Below are 15,183 nucleotides of genomic sequence, written 5' to 3' on the forward strand. Positions count from 1 at the left end.
CCCCCCCGCGGCGGAACCCCCTCCTCGCAGCCCGCGCGGCCCTTACCGCAGGCGGAGCGCGCCGGGACGGAGCCGCCCGCTCAGTGTCGCCGTCCCCTGCGGGCCCGGCGGGGGGAGGAGGCGGGAGAGGCCGCACCGCCGCCGTTGGCCTCCGGCCGAGCGCGCCGCCCCGCTAGGCCCGCCGCCGTTCGGCCAATAGCGCCGCGCCGCGCCCGCCCCCCGCCAATCGGAGCGAGCGCGGGCAAGGGGGCGGGGCCAAGAGAGGGCGGGGCTCGGGCGGCGCCGCCGTGACAGCGCAGCGGGGGCGGGGGCGGCGTGAGAGGCGGTGGGGAGGGCGGGAACCGGGGGGGGAGGGCTGAGGGGACGCGGGGCGGCGGGGGGATGGGGTGGCAGGGGGGGGTTGTGCTCGGAGGGTGGGAATGACCGGCTGTCAGGAGGAGCGGCCGGCCGCTGGAATCGTAGAATCGTAAGGATCACGGAATCGTAGGACGGCTTAATGGCCTCAAGGATCATCGCGGTCCCCCTCTGCCCTGGGCTGCCCAGGACACAGCCGTGGCCTCAGCACCGCCAGGGTGGGCACCGCAGCTCCGGGCAGGGCCAGCACCTCACCTCACCTCACCTCACCTCACCCTTCACACCACGTTGGAAGTCGCTCCATTTCCAGCAGATGACCTCCCTCAGCACTCGGAGGCTGCCGTGTGGTCTCCCCTCGCCTTCTCACGGTGCCCAGGTGAGGTGAGGACACCCATCCCCGTATCGGAATGGCAGGCACTGCTGGTGCTTCCGCTTTGTGTTCTTAATTTCACTTCCACTAATGACCCATTAGATCCAGAAATGACCCTCTTTGCATCCAGGATGGCAAAACACATTATAGTGATGAAATGTACAGACAGCAGGATGCTGAGAGATGGAAGGATTGCACAGCAGGCACGGCTGCACCGCACAGGGCTGAAACCCCCGAGGGGGGCAGGGAGGAAAAAGGTGAGGCTGTCAGACATGGCTCCAGTGACAGCAGCCACACAGGAGGAACCTCTGCCTTTGTGCTTCGAGGTTTGAATCATTGCAACCACCCATCACAGGGAGCTCATCCAGGAGCAGGAAGGAGGTGAAGCCCATCTGTTGGCAATGAGGTCTGTGTGTCACGCACCCAGCCCCAGGGAGCTGCAGAGCTCTAAATCTCATAGAGAACACGCCATGCTGCCCTGCCAGATAAGGGAATCAAAGCATGCCTACATCCACCCAAACAGGCGTGTCGTGTCCCTCACCTCTGGCCATTTGGAGGAGGGAACACCCTTCGCATTGGGCTGTGGGCAGGGGCACAACCCATCCGCGTGGAGCTGAGGTGCAGCTTCTGCCCCCGACCCCCGCTGCCAAACTGGAGAGTGTGGGCTCCTTTCCAGGGCCGCAGCTTGTAAGGACAAGGGAGGGGAAACCCCGCGTCCCCATGAAAGGCACATGCATAACAACTGCTTCTACCATGTGCTATTTTTAAGCTCCGAGATAAAATAGCTTCCCAATGGCTTTGGGAGGATTGGCGATGGTTTGAATTTCAGGGCTGCTCCAGCTCACCCAGGGCTTTGGATCAGCACAGCCTTAAAGATACCTCTATCCTCCTCGGAAAATCCTCCTCCTTTCTCTGCTAGGTGTGGTCAGAGAAGGGGTAAGCCCTTGTTCAGGTGTAGGGCAGGAATTCCTCTGCCTGTGCCAAGGCTGTAATGTAACAAGAAGCAGTGGGTTACATCAGTGCTGCACTGGGGTGTACATCTGACCTGCTTTGGGCTCCAGAACCTGTTCACTGAGCCCCTCATTTATTCCCTCAGTTGAAAATGTGAGCATCCAGAGCCTTGCCCTCAGTGCACTGATTGCACAGGAGCCAAACCATAGGTGCTTTAAGGCAACAGGAGGTCCAGACTTCACTCTGCCAGGCGGCTGCCTTGCTAACTCTCTCATCCCACCCAGGCACACAGTTACCATCAGCTGGGGCAGAGGCAGCCCTGCCAGCGATGGCTGTGTCCATCCTGAACTGCGTGTCACTGCTGCCCGCCGCAATCCCATCTACACAGCACTGCACGTGGAACTCATGAGATGAGAATGTGAGGACTGTGAGCTGCCCGAAAGCTGTGCTCCCGTGGAAAGGAGACACATCTTCCTGTGGCTCTGCTGCCTGCTCGCTCCCACCGCTGCTCTGTGCACACGTTGCTGAGCACATCCTTCTGTGCCAGCCCTACCTGCAGCTCCCTGTGCAGCAATGCTCCGTGCACACCTCGATCCGGGCTGGGTTTTTATCCCGCTGTGCACAGCTTCTCATTACACTGGGATTCAGGCTTCCTGATCTCCTTAAGTCCTGTCCTGTCCCAGCTGATGCCAGTCACATTTCTATGGTCGGCCTCGGAACGAGCAGCACGGAGGAGAGGTTTCACAGCTCAGCTTACATCTGAAGAACAGAATAACTCGTTTCTGACCAGAAGGATCAAAGTGTAGCACGAGCTACGTCTCTCCTCAGAGCAGATGAATTCCCCTAACTCTTCAGACACCATCAGCGTGAGGGCAGGCTGAAATCCCAGCAGGGCGCGTTTCAAGGTGAACAACCGACTGCTGTGCTCTCTCAGCTGATACTGCACTTACAAGCACAGCTATTGCCGTTGTACTAATCTAGTTTAGTGCCAAGCCTCCCTCACCTAAAATCGAAACTGTTGCTTGCTTTCTGGGAGCAGCTCAAGGACAGACTGCATTCGTGGCCTCTCACTGTGCCTCCCCTATGCAGAACTTCAGCGTTTCATTTATCTTTGTTTTTCCCTCAGAAGAATATAACCTCCTTCTCCTCTTGCTTTTCCAGCTTCCCATGCCAGACCCCCCCAAGCTCCTGCTCAGCTTCATGTGGCCTGAAAGGGAAGGGAGCAGGGACCACCTTCCACATCACAGGGAGGCCAAAATCTATGTGACGCTGCAAGTGTGTCTGCCCTGGTAATAGAGAGGGGACTCTGATTTTTGTGAAGGAGCTGTGGGGAGAGAAGCTTGGCAGGCAATGGCTTTGCTTTTCCATCAAGCCAGACAGCAAAAGAGAAGGGGAGAAAGGGAAGGGGACAACCTGCTCGCGTCCTGCAAGGTCACTGCTGGCCATCCCTGAGTCTGGCAGGGCACGAGGGCTGGGCCTGCAGCTGGGCTGAGAGCCGACTTGGCTCATGAGTCACCTGGAGTCACATGCAGGCACCGAGGGAGCTGGAAAGGAAGAGCTTGTTTCTGGTTAATGCACATTCATCTCCACTTAGATAGGAGCCACAGCAAATTAAGGACGCCAAGTGATGTGGCAGGGCTTGGCTCTGCTGATTGCAGGGCCTGGACAGCAAAAGCCTTGGAGAGAAAGAGGAAGGAGCTGGCAGCCTTCTTGCCCGCTTATGAAGGGATTGTTGTTCGCTGCTCAGCACCCATCACAGCTGAGGGTGAACCCAGCAGGGCTGGCTGAGGGCTCCCAGCTCTGCAGGGATGCTGCTTTCAGAGCCGCTCATTGCTGAAGGGTTTGCTGTCATTCCTCCCATCTCTCACTCATTTCAAAAGTACAGCAGAGCTTTCAGAGGGGTCACTTTCAAAATCGCTCATCGGAGAGGCAGTTATTAAGCAGTGGATCCGAACCCTCTGTAGAGAAAAAAAAGTCGAGCTAGATCTCTGAAGCATTGGAGAGGAGCAGTGAATCACCCCACCACGTACTGCAGCCTCTCATTTCCAGGAAACGTGGCTGCCTGTGTGCTTTTGAAGGCGAGCCTCGAAGCATCTTGCAGAATTTGAATGCTCCTACAAAACTGCCCTGCAACTTTCACTCCCATGCCCCAGCCCTCATTTCAAATCCACTTCCCTATCAGGAATCAGGACGCAAGAAGCTGCCCAACCGCTCAGTTAGGCAGCGCTCAGCCCCAGCCACAACAGCAGCGTTTGTGTGTCACAGGCAGATATTTGCCAGGCAGACGGAGCCGTTGTGCTCGTTGGAGCTGACTGCAGCATAATGGAAGGCATGGAATTTTGGCCGGGGATCTCTGCTGCCCCAGCGACCCGTCCAGTCTCTCTGGGCAGCCATGAGGGTTGCCTTGCAGGTAGCACAGCCCTGATCTCCTGTCTGAGCCCCGTGAGGAGCACTGCAGTGCTGCACCAAGGCAAGGACCCACGCTGGGGCTCTGCTGCCCCAGGGGTGCTGGTGAGAGCACAGCTCTGCACCCCAACGCCTGCTGTGGGCAACCTGATTTCCTACACTGGAAGAAGAGAACCTGCAGACCCTGGGGTCATGGGCTGCTGCTGGATCTCACGTCACTCTTTAAGCAGGCAGGGCAGCCATACAGGGGCTCGGGCCCTCTCCCCTTTTAGCACTTAGCATCAGGCTGGCGGAGCTGCTCCCATCTCTACCCTGGGCCTCCATAAACTGCACCCGATTATTCCAAGGCAGAAGAATTGAGTCTGTGCTGTAATGACAGAACGAAAATATCCTGCGGATCCTGCGCAGCCTTGAGTTACCTTTTATAAATAGGTTAACAGCTGGAGGGCCTGTGTTTGTTTAAAGGGAAGCGACACTCAGTACGTGCCCTATATGATGTGCTCCGTCATCAGTAATTCTGCCATTCTGCCGATTTGTATCTGGAGATTAAAGGATTTGCCTTTCAATAAAATTATTTCCCTCAAACTTCTAAATGGGGAGAGGATTTTGATCACGTTGCCGTTCTGTGCAGCTCTTGGTGACGCTTTGCTTTCCCCCTCGCTGTGCAAAGCAGGCAGCTCGATTCCTCCTGGTGGCTGTGACTGTGGTTTGCTGTCCCTGCCCTGCTCCTGGTGCACAGGACACCCTGGGGATGGACGGGGTGAGGGGCTTTCAGGCCCCAAGGAGCTTCCAGCCTGAGCTGAATGCAGCAGAACTGACAGATGCTGAGTGATGAGACAGAAGAAGAGCACCCAGGGAATAAAGCAGCATGTGAAGCTCCGGGGTCCCTGCAGTTATGTGCAAGTCAGGTCCCTCCCACAGGAGTGTCTGCAGGCCAGAGCCCAGTTTGTTATCATTTTCATGACACTGTTCTCTTCATTCTTCATCAGGCCAGCAGTGAGATGAGGCACAGAAAGGTCAGTGGGGGACGTTCCTGTCGCTCACCTGGAGGTGGAAGGAGCTGATCTGAGGGCGGGAGACCAAGGCATGGAAGGTTAGGGCAGATTGATGTTGGATGTCAGGGGAAGTTGTGTGCTGTGAGAGCGGGGAGGGGCTGGAACAGCTGCCCAGAGAGGCTGTGATGCCCCGTCCATCCCTGGAGGTGTTGGAGGCCAGGTTGGATGGGGCCCTGGGCAGCCTGGGCTGCTGTGCAATGGGGAGGTTGGTGGCCCTGCATTGGTGGGGGGTTGGAGCTTCGCGATCCTTGAGGTCTCTTCCAACCCAACCATTCTGTGATGCTGTGAAGATGTGGCTGCCTGCAGGGCTGCAGGCCTTTCTTATACAGACCTGCTGTCTGCTTAGACGAAACAGGTCAATGTGGGAGGCCACAAAAGCTCCCATCTTTTCCCATCACCTTGCTCTGGTGGCAGCTGGTGCCAGGTGTGCAGATACAGACACGGCCAGTTTAACTTGCCAGGAGCTCCTCGCCCTGTGCTGAATCCCATCCTGGCTCTCATCTCATCATCCCGCCCTCTCTAAAGCTCTGGGACACGAGGTTTCACATCCTTTCCACACCACTCACTATGACTCCAATGGACGTTCTTGGAACCCAGCGGTCACTCCCTTTCTGAGCTGTAATGAGCCACTGGCAGCGCTTTCTTGTGGCAACAGGTTGCCTGGGGCAAATTAATAGTTGGGAATGTGCTGCTTTCTAATTCCCTTGATTCTCTGTTGCAACAAAAAAAGAAAATGAAAGCTCCTGCTGTAGCTTCTGCAGGGCATTCAGTATTTCCTTTGCTTCTATCACATAATTTCTGGCTTTCCTTTTCTATAAGGTAAGCGTAACCAATCCCCTCCTGCCATGTGCTCTCCTCTCCTCCATGGCTGCCCACCCTGCTTCAGTTCTTCCAGCTGGGGGATGCGACAGCGCTGTGAGTCTCTGTCAAGACTCTGCCAGGCACACACATCTCCTACAACACTCACTCCTGTTCCAGTTCTCCTACTGTATTTCACCATTTCGCTTTGAAATCTCTACCATCTCATTCCTTTGCTCAGATCAGGCAGAAGGACGGCGACAGTAACGCCCAGCTTCCCCTTCTGCAATGATGCAGCGACTCTGGAAACCCAACTCCCACAAAAGTGCCTTTGGTGTGTGGAAATGGCTGGGAGCGCTTTGGCTGTCTGAGGAACTCCCAGGGCAGCCTCGGTTGGTGTGTGGGCAGCCTGTCCATTTGCAGGGAGCCCTTGGAGGACACGTGGGGTGGAAGGACCGCACGCATCACGCTCATCCCCTGCTGCACAGCACTGCCGGTCCCGCTTTGCACACTCATCAGTTCAGACATGCAAATAAAGAGTGCGCGCCTTTCATCTGTCTGCCGTAGTTTAAAATATGAGCCATGCATGAAAATTGCATGAAAAACATCTTTTCGGGCTAGCAGCAAGCCCTGGGCGTGGATTACAGGCAGGGTCACATTAGCAGCAAGGCTGGAGCTCAGCCCTTCCTCATCACAAGCTTCTCTCCCCCGCGGCGTGAGCCGATGGAGCAGGGCAGTGTGAGACACAGGTTGCTCAGAAGCAGCACAGAGGAAGGCAGAGCCCAAAACGCACGGGGGCTCTGCAGAGGGAGCCTGGAGAGGAACGGCCGGGCGCATCCACCGAGCGGCACGGAGCAGCTGAGGAGGCCTGCCCACCTGCACAGCCCCGAGCTGCAGGACCTTCCAAAGCATTCAAATGCGTCGCCTCCTCAAGACGAGTTTTTCAGGCTTGCGATCGGGGAGCTTTTCTGACTGCGCTCCCAAGGCCTGGCTGCCAAAACAGAGCGGGATGCGCGAGGGGGGGAGTCAGCGAGCCCACGGGCCGGGGCAGAGGGAGGAACTCTCACATCCACGGTTACGGTGGGGGAAAAAAGGTGTAACAGCAGCAAATTGGCCCGAAAGAGCAGGCTGGGAGCACGGCAGGGCTGGGAGCACGGCAGGGCTGGGAGCACGGCTGCAGCAGGAGGCGCCTGGGCCGCGTGCAGGGCGCAGGGGACAGCATAGAACTGAAAGCGGCTTGGAAATGCTGCTGGGTGAAACTCAATCTGCCGTATAAAAATTTAATTACGGCGTGGTTAAACCCGAGCTTTCTGGAAGGGACAAAGTAAACAGGGCTTCTAGAAGATTCCTTCTTGTCCCGGGACGCCGTAATGGACCTGGAAAGATGGCTGTGAAATTTCATCATCACCCAGAGGAAAACCATCCAGACAGCATCCCAAGTCTGTGCTCCAAGGCTGCAACCAGCGGCAGTTTTTTCCACATCTCCTTCTGCTCTCACTTAAAAAAGAAATGAGAGCTGGGGGAAATGACAGCAGCTCTCCTTCCTACGGGCAAGAATTCCCATTTAAATTCTTACTCATCTCCCAAAAACGAGTCTTTAAGCATGGGGGAGGGGGGGGAAGCACCCAGCTGCTTGGAATAGAATTCCGATGGTTCGTACCACAAAAATAATGATAATCTGATGGAAAAAAAAAAGTCTTGGCAGGAAGTAAAATTCAGAAGGGAAGGGAGGGGAGAGACAGAAGGCTGTAGGACATCTGAGGGCTGCAGCAGTTACAGTCAGCAAGAGGCAGAGGGACGGCCCAGGGCACTGGGCAAACATGGCCAACGTGCTTGGAAATATAGGAAGCATTTGCCAGAGGAGGATCCAGGCGACCAAACGGCCTCACTTCACAGGCTCCATTCTTTGCTGGCTCCGCTCGCTGTCCTCGACTGCAAAGCGGTGTCTCTGTCCCCTTTTAAGAGGGAGAAACCCCCCTGGGAAGGAAGCAGAGCTCCTCTCACCGCGCCGCTCGCCAGTTCTGCAGCTGAAGGAGGTTTGCAGCGGCTGGGAAAAGTACAGGCATGAAATGACACCAAATAAGTGATAAAGAAATACGTGATAAAGACTTCCATAAATAGGAGTCTTCAGTGCCAGCGTCAGTGAATAAACAGAGAACCTTGCAGATAGAGAGAGCCTGGGAAAAGGAACGGTAGAGGAGCTGAGCAGATTCCCAGTCAGAAGGGCAGATCAGAGAGCTGTGCTGGGATTCACTAATTCAGGAGAGAGCTGAATTTATTGGTGGTGGACGCAGACCTTCAGGAGCACAGTGATGCCATGTGAGGGCGAAGGTGATACTGCCTTGAAAGTTTGAAGGGACTCAAGAAAACTTCAATTAAAAGCAACCCCAAAAGGTCATTTCACATCGGCGTGAAAGATGTGCTGCTGCTAACACAGAATCCTCCAGGCCCCGAGCAGACCCACGAGCAGCAGGCATTGGAGACACATAGCATTGACTGAACCTGAAATCTTAGATACAGAAGTAACTGGAGACCACTGCAGAGGGACTGTGAGAAGCACCCATAGGTCACAAGGCACCCGAGGCGCAGGGAGTTTGCCCTCCATGGTGACCTCTGGCCATTGCATTCAGGGAGGAACGCCCACAGCCCCTGAAAGACACTGCTGTTGTCCTCCTGTAAGAGGAGCCTTGGCTGCGTGCAGCTCTCAGGGACTCATATTGCTGCTAAAGCACCATTGGAAGGTTTTGGCCAAATCCTGCACTGCAGGCTGTGCTTGTGGTTGGTGTAAATCCCGAATGGAAGCAGATGGAACGAGGACAGCGCTCAGATCCCACTGACAGAAACCTTCAGGGCTTCCTTTGGGCAGCAGAGAACCCTTCATTCTCAGCAGAGTGAATCCTATAGCAGAGAGCTGTGGAAGGGAGCTCCATCCGCAGCCGTGTCCCACACAGCCGCCCCTCCATGCTCTGCTAATGGACAGCTTGTCTGCGTCGCTCAGAGCTGTCAGCCTCCACAACTCCATCCCTGGAGGTGTTGGAGGCCAGGTTGGATGGGGCCCTGGGCAGCCTGGGCTGCTGTGCAATGGGGAGGTTGGTGGCCCTGCATTGGTGGGGGTTGGAGCTTCGTGATCCTTGAGGTCCTTTCCAACCCAACCGTTCTGTGATTCTGTTTCAGAAGTGGATGGATGAACTCCCTTCTGTCAGAGCAGACTCCATGTGTGCTGTCTCCCCCTCTTGGCCACAGAGCCTGTGGAAGAGAGAGCAAGGAGCAATCCATTTGTGGCAGCTGTTTGGAAGGCGCTGTGCGTGGCTTCGTGTGCCAGCAGAGCAGTGCTGGTTGCAATCAGCCCCAGCATTCCCCCACAACTGCTGCCCAAATAAATCCATCGCTTTAGGAGACATCTGCTTTTGGGTTAAATGAATCCACCGCTGAGTATTAGCAGTATTTTTGCTGAACTTGAGCTGCTGCCCCACAGAGCTGGATGAACGGATTCCTCGGGAAACCTGAGCAGTGCAATGGCAGAGCATGCGAAGAGCCAAGCGACTTCAAATCAAAGTGCTGCATCAGCAAAGGGAGGCAGGTTTGGAGCACTGCAGGAACACACAATTCCCTGGTTGAGAAGATGAGCCACAGCCGTAATGAATATTTTGCCCAGCCTGTATCTGGTTTCAAAATCTTCCCACAGTCGTCCTAAATAAGCATGGGTGAGAATGTGATGTTATTAGAAAGGGGATGGAGTCAGAGCAGCTGGAGAATGAATGAATGAATGAATGTTGGTAATGGGGGGTCATTAAAGAGGGGGGACATTAAACAGGGGCACTCACTCAGAGGTTGCAAAAGGAGCTGAGTGCCTTCTGAGGGCAGTGCTGGGAGGGAGGGCTGTGTGCTGAGCTCCATGGTGATGCTGCCTTGCCCAGGTCCACATGGAGCCCTCCTGGCCGGCCCTGGAGGAAGGCCTGGATCCAACAGCTGCCATCCCCATCGCTGCCGTTCTAGGAGGAAACTTGGAAGCAGAACATAGAGTTGCTCCCATACTGATGGCTCTGCTGACAAAGTTGTGTACTGAATTCCCTGTGTGCTGCCACAGAGTATCGGGATTCAGTCTGGGAAAGGAAAGCCAGCGACTGCGTTTGGCAGCACGATGAAAAGACGGCGATGTGAGCGTTGTTTGCAGGGCTCCTCGTGGGGTTAGATTAAATGATAGGCTGGAATGGAGCTCGGAGAGACTGCGATGAAAGAGAAGCTTCGTGTTTGTCGGGTAAACATGCCCAGTTATTAAAGAGCATTAGGATGCGATTTGTAACCCAATATTACAAACGCGGCGATTATCGTCGCGGGTTTCCCAGCAGAGCGTTGGCCAAAGGAAGGAGAGATCCTGTGTGCTCCAGCAGTCACCTACAGACGGCTCCTTGTCTGGGGAGCAGAGCTGGGCCAATGCTGGAGGAGCCACTCGAGAGAAGGCAGGCTGTCGCTGGGGAGCAGCGTGCTGCAAACGGAGCCGCGCGGCGGAGGCTGTGCCTCTGCCATCCATTGCTGGATGGAAGACATTTTGCTGAGCACAAGCCTTGTGGTTTTAAACACTGATGTTTGTTTGACAGTTTCTGCTTTTCTGCCAGGACGGCCCAGAGGAGCTCAGTGGAACAGCAAAAATTGCATCCTGATGCAGTGTAGAACAGGTTGCCCAAGGAGACTGTGGATGCCCCATCCCTGCAGGCATCCAAGGCCAGGCTGGATGTGGCTCTGGGCAGCCTGGGCTGCTGGTTGGCGACCTGCACACAGCAGGGGTTGGAGCTGGATGAGCATCGTGCTCCTTTGCAACCCAGGCCATTCTATGGTTCTGTGACTCTAATAGTTACAGACCATTAATTGTCAAGCATTTCCAGTTGCTCAACAAAGAAACAGCATAAAATTACTGTTTTACCCATATGTGTAACGATGCTTCTGACTGCTGTTCCATCCAGCAGCTGCTGATGTGCACAAACAGTGAGGATGGACTTCATGCCTGCACCTGCTGACCCAGCAGGAGTGCACTGTGCCATGGGGCACAGCTCAGGCACTGGGACACACCTGGGGAACGTGCAGCAGCACGGGCACTGCTGTTTGTGCAAATCCCAACTGCTGCTACCCGGATGTTGGAATGTGACACAAGAGGAAAGCACCCCAGGACATCGGTAGCGGTCAGCGAGGAAATGGCACTCTGTCTTTCCTGGCTCCCGGCAGCACTGCATGCTGAAAGTCCTCATGGCAGCTGAGCCACAAAGAGCTGAAGTGTTTTGTGCCTATGCACCTTTATCAATAGCAATTTTAGCTGTCCTAGGATGAGGAGGAGCGGCCCCCGTGCCGACCATGCAGGGATCTCCTCATCCCTCCCAGAAGGAAAAGCTGCGCCTGAACCCCGATGGAGCCACGTGAGTGACTGCACAAAGGCTGCTGGTCAGCTTCAGCCGAAAGCAGAGCGTGAGCACAAAGAGAGAGGATTCAGTAACGCCTGTTTTAACCTCATGCTTTTTCACAGCCTTTCTTCTCACCACCCCAGGAGCACAGGACACAGAGCAGCCCAGGTTGCTGCTGCGGGCTCCGTGCAAACACTTCACAGGGCTCTCATGATTCCACCCGGGATGAAGCGCACAAGGAGGGCAGCAGAAGGCCCGGCTCTGCATCCAGCACCTGCTCTGGAATGATGTGACACCCCTCCTTCACCTGGCCGTGCTCAGCGCAGCGCTGGTTTGGAGAAGACCTCCGAGATCCACAGGCCCACCTGCAGCCCACCTCCCCACACCCACAGCTCTGAACACCCCCAGGATGGCAACTCCCCCCCCCCTTACAGCTGTGCCAGCACTGACTGCTCTTTGGAGAAGCTGCTCCTGTCATCCAACCCCACCCTCCCTGGCACAACGTTGCCATTCCCCACGGATGCAGTGCCAGGGATGCCCCGTGGCAGTGGGGCTGTTTTCCAGGAGCTGCAGCCCCCCCTCAGCAGCACACAGCTCCAAAGGACGCGTCGGCATCACAGCAGCGCCGACACGCGACAGCCGCTCGCTGTTTGAAGCTCAGCCGCAACGCAGGAGCGACAATGGTGGCTTTGTGTGCTGCTGGGGATGCCTTTCTCCCCAGGGCTGTTGGTGTGGGCAGCGGCGGTCTCCAAGGCCACAGCCACGTTTGCTTTGTGAGCAGCTGCCACGTTGAGGACAAAGCCCCCCTCGGGCTGTCCCCATCCCACGCTGCAGTCGCACCAGGGCTGCTGGTGCTGCAGCTGGGGCTGGCACGTGAGCAGCCCCACAGCCAACTGCGTGGCCACTGTCCTGCTGGTTCCCAATGGGAGGAGAAGGGAAGGGCTGCAGCATCCCTCCCTGCTGCTGTCCCCATGGGCCGGAGGTGAGCTGGGCACATTGCTGTGCTCCCAGTGCTTCACACAAACGTCCCCTGCACTCATCCTGGGGCGATGCTGGCTCGATACCAGTCCTGCTCACCCATTTCCCAAAATAATGCCACAAAAGGGGACAAGTTCTCCATGGGCCGAGGATGGTCGTGGAAACAAAGCCACAAGGAATGAGGACACTGGGCCAGCAGAGAGGGACAGCCACCACACAGCTGTGCCTGCTGCGCTGCTTCCTGTGAAGCCATCACTGCTTCAGAAGGGGGAAGCTCAGAACGTGGGACAGCGTGAATCTTCAAGCATGGATTCCTTCTTCAGGAGGAGCTGGATCTCCAGGCACAGTGTCTCCATGCTGGCAGGACTGATGGCTCTGGGCTGGGGCAGATTAGGCTCATTAGAGAGAGCCATGTTGGAGATGGGCAGCAGCATGCGATGCCAAAGGGCTGCGGCGCAGCTCCCACTCAGCCCAGGTTAATGCTGGTGCTGCCCTCCAAGCCCTGCCTCGGTTCTTGCCCACACTTCCCAGCTGGACGCTGCTAATAGGGGACGAGTCAGGCTGGCACCGTTCCCTGCCCCACAGTGGCCATGCTGTGTGGGTCAGAGCTGGGGTCAGGCTGTCACTCCTGATGCGACAAAGCCCAAAGTTTTGGGGATTTCCTGCACCGATGGAAAGAGAAAGAACTTGGCAGCGCTCCTCCTGGCCTCCTTCCACTTTCCTCTTTTGAAGTGAGTCTCCTTTTTACGGCTCCTTGCTTCAGCCTTAAGCCCGAGCAAACATCGCCACAGAGTTCATCCAACAGAAACAAACGGGGACGTCTTCTCGTGGCTGCAGAGCTGCAAAGCTGCCCACAGGCAGCACGCCCTGCCTGCAGCCCAAACAGCGCCGTCCCAAAAGCAGAACACGGGACCAGGAGCGAGCAGAGCCACAGCAGTGCTGCATCACAGCCCAGCTGCTGCCCAACTGCAGCACAGAGGAAACACAGAGGGGAGGTTTGCCAGGATGCCTGCAGCTGCCGCCCCTTTGCAGCCCCTGCTTCCCCGAGCTGCAGACCCTGCAAAATGCAGATCTTCCCATGGGCCACAAAGGCACAGCAAGGGGAAAGCGAGTGCTGAGCTTTGTGGCAAAAGCTACTGAAGCCGTAAGCTGCTTTCAGCATCAGTTTTAAGGATGACAGATGGAGGCAAGAAAAAATAAAAACAAGCAAACCCATCCTGCTCTCTGCTTCAGCCCCCAGAGGATTGGAAGTCACTGCTGCTTTTTAAGCAGGTTTTACAGCCCCATTGTGGGCCACCTGCTCTGCAGCCCCGCGTGCTCTGCCCTTAACTCAGCCCCTCATAACAGCGCTCTCAGGCACTCCATGGGGACAGAGTGCAGCACAGAGCAGCTCTGCATCCAGCAGGGAGCTCCAGCCCCACTGCAATGGGAGCACAGCTCTGAAACAGAGGGCTCTGCTCCTTGCGCCTGCAGAGCTGCAGCTCCAGGCCAGCCCAGGAGCAGAGAAGCAGAGGAAGAAAGCGATGGCAGCACGGCAGCTGCAGCCCTTCTGCCACGGAAAGAGGCAGACAGAGGTCAGAGTTTAAGGACTTTATTCTCTGCACCAGCAGACGTCTATTACAGCTGCAGGCTGACGCAGCACAGAGCCCAGCCGGACACACGGCTTTCTCCTCCACAGCCCAGGACTCCCAGTACACACAGCACAGCGGGACAAAGGCAGGAGCACGCTTCTATCTGGGCAGGATAAGAGGAGCAACACCGCCCCACAGCGAGCTCCTGCATGGCAGAGAGCTGGGCAGGAGCCGAGGTAGAGAGGCTCACACCAAGTGTGACTGCAGGCACGATAAAAGCAGAACGCTTTTAGACCATAGACCAGGCAAGAAGTGATGCCAGAGAAGAGCAGCGCCCCTCAAACACAGCTGCCAGCTGCTGCTTTTTCTTTTTGCACAATCAAGGCTCACACAGAGGGATGGTTGGGTTGCAGCTATGACAGCTGTAACGTTGGACCCGTGTTCCTCAGCACACAGCAGTCCTGCAGAACTGGCTGCTGCCCTACAACCCAGCTGATGGTGCTGCCTTCTCAAACCCGAGCTGGTGTTGTTCTTGTTTTAAAATGAGAAGTTGGAGTTCAAATCCGTCCTCCCTGTTCTGCAAGCTGTGAACAGCAGTTTAAAAAACATTAAAAAAAAAAAAAAAAACAAAACACAAGATAAAGTCAGAATTCCACCTAAGGCACCATTTTTTTTTGTTTGTTTGTTTTTTGCAGAAGGGCACAGGAAAGGGGCTCCCACAGAGCAGGCTGAGCTGTGAGGTGTCTGCAATGGGAGCAGCACAGCTGCCAGGCCACGCTCCTGCAGCACCACGTGGGCATGGAGGAAGAGCTCCGTGCAGCACAGCAGAGCCATAGCAAAGCAGCAGCCCTGCCCTGCTGTCACTGAGGTTGTGACACAAGCAGCAGCAGCACAGCTTTAGCACCAGCCCTGCTGCTCTGTGGAACCGTGAGTCCTGTTCCAGGGGGGCGATGGAGCGCCCTGCTAGAGGCAGTGCTGGCTGCAGAACTCCTCTTCCCTCCAGAAGGATTCCCATTTCTCAGCAGGAGAAGCTTTGCTGCTTGAGAGGTGGCTGAAGGCAAATACAGAGCAGCAGGAGCGGCTGCAGAGCAGCCAGAGGCACACTGATGGATCCATGTGCTGCCTTCAGAAGTCTGACAACAAAATGCCCAGCGGCCACAGGAACACAGCATGGGCTCCCAGCCCTCCTGAGCCACCCCACGCCATCCCATCATCATCACACATCATCAGAACCCACGTCAGGTCCCAGGAGCTGCCCACTCTGAAGCACCACCCTCCTCAGAACAGCAGCTACATTCAAGTCGTTA

Source organism: Centrocercus urophasianus, unplaced genomic scaffold (genome assembly GCF_019232065.1).
Source record: "Centrocercus urophasianus isolate 14NV4802_14NV808 unplaced genomic scaffold, USGS_Curo_1.0 seq_707, whole genome shotgun sequence".
NCBI lineage: Eukaryota > Metazoa > Chordata > Aves > Galliformes > Phasianidae > Centrocercus > Centrocercus urophasianus.